This window comes from Engraulis encrasicolus, chromosome 20, assembly GCF_034702125.1.
Source record: "Engraulis encrasicolus isolate BLACKSEA-1 chromosome 20, IST_EnEncr_1.0, whole genome shotgun sequence".
Lineage (NCBI taxonomy): Eukaryota > Metazoa > Chordata > Actinopteri > Clupeiformes > Engraulidae > Engraulis > Engraulis encrasicolus.
In genome coordinates, this window is record NC_085876.1 from 51,830,301 (window position 1) to 51,835,300 (window position 5,000).

Here is a 5,000-nt window from a genome sequence, read left to right on the forward strand (position 1 = left end):
GAAAATACTGTCTTTCAAAAGTAGGCTATGTAGTAAGCTGCTGGTACTACTGTATTGGTTAGATAATTAGTCCCACTGTGACACAGAATGAGGGGAAAGCATTAGGAAGTGACCGTAAGGGTATTGCAGTTGATTCATGTGTGCACACATGTAACATCGGGTGAGTAACAGAACATGTGCGCAACGATGCGTTATGACGCGGCGATATGCGAGGATCTTTGTCCAAATCGCTAGTCGCATGCATCATCGCTAACTGCGTTTACATCGCGTGCCGCGTGTAAGGGAAATGTTAGCTGACATGTATGGAATTCACTTCAATTTGTGCTGTTTCCTGCTCCAGTTGTGGACAGAACGATTGGCCAAACTCACAATAGAAAGCCTTTGCTCTGCTACTGTCCCAGAGAGCTGGGAAAAAAAAACCTTCATAGAAGAAGTCACTCTTAACAAGGGTGTTAACCAATTCAATGAGTTCTCTCATTGCTCTCTCATTGCTCGCTCTCTCTCTCTCTCTCTCTCTCTCTCTCTCTCTCTCTCTCTCTCTCTCTCTCTCTCTCTCTCTCTCTCTCTCTCTCTCTCTCTCTCTCTCTCTCTCTCACAGTAAAGTGAACTCAACTGGCCTACTATTTACCCATAACAAATGGTGAAGTTCTGAGCCCTTTTTAATTTTGACCACTGAAGTCATGATAATGCTTCATCATATTTTAGAAATAGGGCCCATGTGCCTACATATGCCTTTTATATACCAAATGTTTATCATTTTGAAATTGTTTCAGTTGTTTATGACTTGTGTAGGACTGAAATTATCTCTGCATACTACAAAGCAATGCAGCACTGCATTGCTTTGTAAACGTAGGCTATTCAACACACTTTAAAAACACACTGAAAATATACGGCCATAGTAGCCTACTAAAAACATTTTGTTCATAATAATGGTGATTAATAAATGGTGATCTTAAATTTTCATACTGACATCCTGAAATTTGACTTGGTAGATCACGGCAGACCATCAACTTCAAAAGTAGATCTCGGTTAAAAAAAAAAGGTTGGGCACCCCTGGATTAGAGTTTAGGCTACTTTATTTATGTATGCTCACTGAACCAAGAAGCCTAAATAAGGCAGTGGCCTGTTAATTCAAAATGACTAATTTTAAAACATTGATTACCATAGTGAAACAAAATGTAACTGTAAAAACTGTGTGTAACATTTGATAAATATAATCAATTACTGATATTGTTTATTACAGAAATGTACCACGTGATGCAGTAGCCTGTTGATGCTGGCAAAAGATGCAATCTGGAGGATTTCAGGGTACGTTTTACTATGCTTCAATGTTAGGTGAGATGAATGTAATGCAGTGTTTCCCAACCAGGGGTACGTGTACCACTAGGAGTATGTTTTATTTTATGAATAAAAACAAATGTATGGTCATGATCATATTGGGATAGAGAACACGAGTGAGGTGGTACTCATACTATGACAAAAATGCTTAGGGGGTACTCAAGACGAAAAAGGTTGGGAGACACTGATGTATGCCCAGATCATGTACGCCCAGAGCAAAGTCACAGGCAGTGTGCTTCTCTTGCATTCACAGACTGCCCATGCTTTTTTAAAGTTAAGTTAAGTAAGTTAGAATGCTTTGCATATCTATTTGTGTAGAGTTAATCACCAAGACAATTTCCAGAAGTTGTATCCAGGTGTCAATTGTGTCCTTGTTCTGGTGTTGTTATTTTCAAACAGAGATGGCTCTTGCTCACTGGCAGTGACTTGGGTCATGTGAGACAGCATCAGAGCTCGGGTGACATCTCTCGCTCGGGTGAAATCTCTCCTGGAAGATTTCAAGGTATGAAATGTTTTACTCGGCTGCATCTTCCAATAGATTACTCTTTATATTGGTATGTAATGATGTCCTTACCACCAACAAATTCTCTTAAGCATCAATGTGGTCTATAATTCGTTCTGCAACTTCTCAATGCGAGCTCCCATTGATATTGTAGCAATAACTGCTCCGATTATTTTTTTGACTGGAGAAATGGAATCCTGCTACAGTGTCCCAGACCTCTGTGTGCTGGAGCTCCACCAGGGGGCTAGAGCCACACACACACACACACACACACACACACACACACACACACACACACACACACACACACACACACACACACACACACACACACACACACACAAGAGGTGTAAGAGATTATCACTCTTTTGTTTGGACTTATTATGTAAATTGTTTTTTTGTGTCCTGAAAATAGACAAATAAGCTACATACTGTACATGTTGTATTTGTGTTTTATGATTTTATAGGTGTGTGCAGAGTTCTGAAGAATAAAAGTCAACAGTCAAGTTCTTCTCCATATTCTCCAAATCTGACGGAGGCGTTCCATCAGGAAAGGGGGAATGGTTGATCGATGCCTCCACAATAATGATACCCATGACCCAGGTATTATGTACAAAGAGAATGTTAATTTGAATCTTGATGCCTACAATTTTGCTGATTTGTTGACAATCGAGATGTATAAACATTAAGTCAGAATAACTTGTGTTAAATTGTCTAACTTTTCACCTGGTGTATTTGGTATTGTGGTAGCATGTTTGAAATGGATGGTTAAGAAGGTAAAATATGTCATGGACATCAGTTAAATATTTACATGTGTATCTGTCGAATTACTTTGTTTCAGGCACAACATGCTGACAGGGAATCGGCTATGGCAGAAAGCATCCATGCCATCTACGTGATCCGCCATGAAGGTTCAGAAGCTACTGACAGTCCTGAGGACATCGGAATCATTTTCAAAGGGGTGACTGCATTTGGCTGCTTGCCAAACATCCTACCCAGGCTCCGCCCTCGCAGTGACGCAACACCTTCGGCTCTGCTACACACACTCAGAAAAACTTTGTTCAGGTACTTTCGGGTTCCCTCCACAGCAGGACACTCCACCCACTTTGTCGGGAAGCAATCGACTTTCAGCATCACCAACCGTCCTGGCTAGAGGCGTGTTCAAGGAAGTGACAAGGTTTGAGCAGAGACGCTCTATTTGGACTAAGAAAATGTTTGGTTTAAACTTTGGCTCAGCCTGTTCGGCCCTCGACCAGTAGCAAATCATGAGAGTTGGGTCAACCATGCCGTTTGAGAATGTTGTTATGCTCTTGGTCAGACCAAGTCTCGAAGAGATTTGTAAGTCATGATAATCAGGTTACAAATATTCACTTACAGTGGCCATATTTCTTGCCCTTGTTTACGCACTAAACTTGTTATCCTCCTTGAAAGTTGTGTGTGTGTGTGAGTAATAATGCAGACATAATAATAACAATTGACTAGAAGTACAAATACACATTTCTACATTATTGCTCACACACAGCTTTTGGTAAAACATTACTGAAATGGCCAAACACCTTTTATGCATTTTTTAATAAAGAGTCATTGCATTGAGCAGATCATTGAGAGGCTCTGAAGTCCACTACACTATTCTTAACTTGTGTGCGTGCGTACCTCCTCAAGCACATATACAGCACTCTATTTTTAACATTTTTTTTTGACTTAACAACCTGTTAAAAACACAGCGTTAAACTTTGGCTTTTTTCGCACACCTCAGCTGGCAGGTGCGTCGGAGATGGCACCATGGGTCACTCAGCAATAGTTTAAAGAAACTCCCGCACACTGACCATTTCGCTCTTCTATCTTTAATAAACTTAAATTTATTAAAGAAAGAACAGCGAAATGGTCAGTGTGCGGGAGTTTCTTTAAACAAAAACACAGCGTTACAAATTTGTTGTTACTAGAATGGCAAGGACAGTCATAGTGCATTACTAAAGGCCCTGTGTTATGTCATCGTAGACAAGTATTATGGTAATTAACCTTTCAATGACTGTTGGTGTGCTACTGGTGGTATGGAATGCATTATTGGCCTACAACACACGTGTACGCTCTTGTATGTAAGTGTTTAAAATGTTTTTTTGTTTATTTTTTATTTATTACCCTCAAGACAATTTTGTGTTTTGATTAATGGCCTGGGGAATGTGTTGATTAAAATAAAAATAAAAAAACAAATCTTCAACATCTTGGGTTTGTAGTGTTGTTTTCCATAGATTTATAGCATTTTCTGTGTAAGATTAAGTGTAATGCTTTGAAATTACTTAATAAAAACATGGAAAGTATTTCCACATGATTCAATAGCACATATACAACATTATGAGCTCTTGTTGGATCAACTTGAGAGAATTGGGATAATCAAACCAGTATCAAACATGTTGGATGAACATTATAAGATCCTGTTGGATCAATTTAATTGAATCAGGTTTTGATACCCTGACTCAGTTATGTTGGATCAACTCAAGAAAGTAAGGTTACATGAACAGAAGGTAATCCTGTTAAATCAACAAAGTTGCCTAATGTTAAAAATAAGAAAGATAATCATGTGGAAATACTTTCCATAATATTCTTAAGTAAATCCAACAGAATTTTTTTTTTGAGTGTAGTTGTAAAAAAAAGGAAAACAAACAAACAAACAAAAACAAAACAAAAACTACATCAAAGCATTCTGATTTTCAATCCAATTCTTTGCAATAAGACATTATTGTTACACGGACCCACTACCTAGCCTACTGACAATTTTACATAAGAAAAGACACACAACTCAAATCTCAAACACAACTCAAAGCATTTACTGGGCCAGCTATCTCTCAGTCAGTAGATCCTGATCAAGCAGAGTCAGTGGCTAAGTAAAAGAAACAACAATGGAACTGGCTTGAAAGTTATGTAATTGACAACAGTGTTAAATAACGGCAAATTGTGTCAACATGATAGCCGTGTTTTGGATTTTTACGACCATTGTGTAATGACTGACTGGGAGTGTTCATACACTACTATGCATTGTGTATTGGACTGAAGACAGAGTTTGCTTTTATTGCATATGTTAAATATTTTGGAAACGTAGTAGCCTTTTGCAAACAAAGATGTTGTGTTTGGAGAATCGGTTTAACTGGTTAGCCCGTTGCGT

The 5,000-nt window shown here is 38.7% G+C and overlaps 1 protein-coding gene and 1 long non-coding RNA gene across 2 annotated transcripts in view; one reads left to right on the forward strand and one right to left on the reverse strand.

The window, feature by feature from the left end:
• Window positions 1-2,395, forward strand: part of LOC134435961 (uncharacterized) — a 3,977-nt gene extending 1,582 nt beyond the window's left edge. The window contains exons 2-4 of the long non-coding RNA XR_010032146.1: window positions 1,244-1,308; window positions 1,738-1,840; window positions 2,308-2,395. This is a non-coding gene — a long non-coding RNA (uncharacterized LOC134435961). The remainder of the gene's footprint in view (window positions 1-1,243; window positions 1,309-1,737; window positions 1,841-2,307) is intronic.
• LOC134436745 (potassium voltage-gated channel subfamily KQT member 4) overlaps window positions 1-5,000 on the reverse strand; it is a 212,654-nt gene that overhangs the window by 157,106 nt on the left and 50,548 nt on the right. The window lies entirely within an intron of this gene.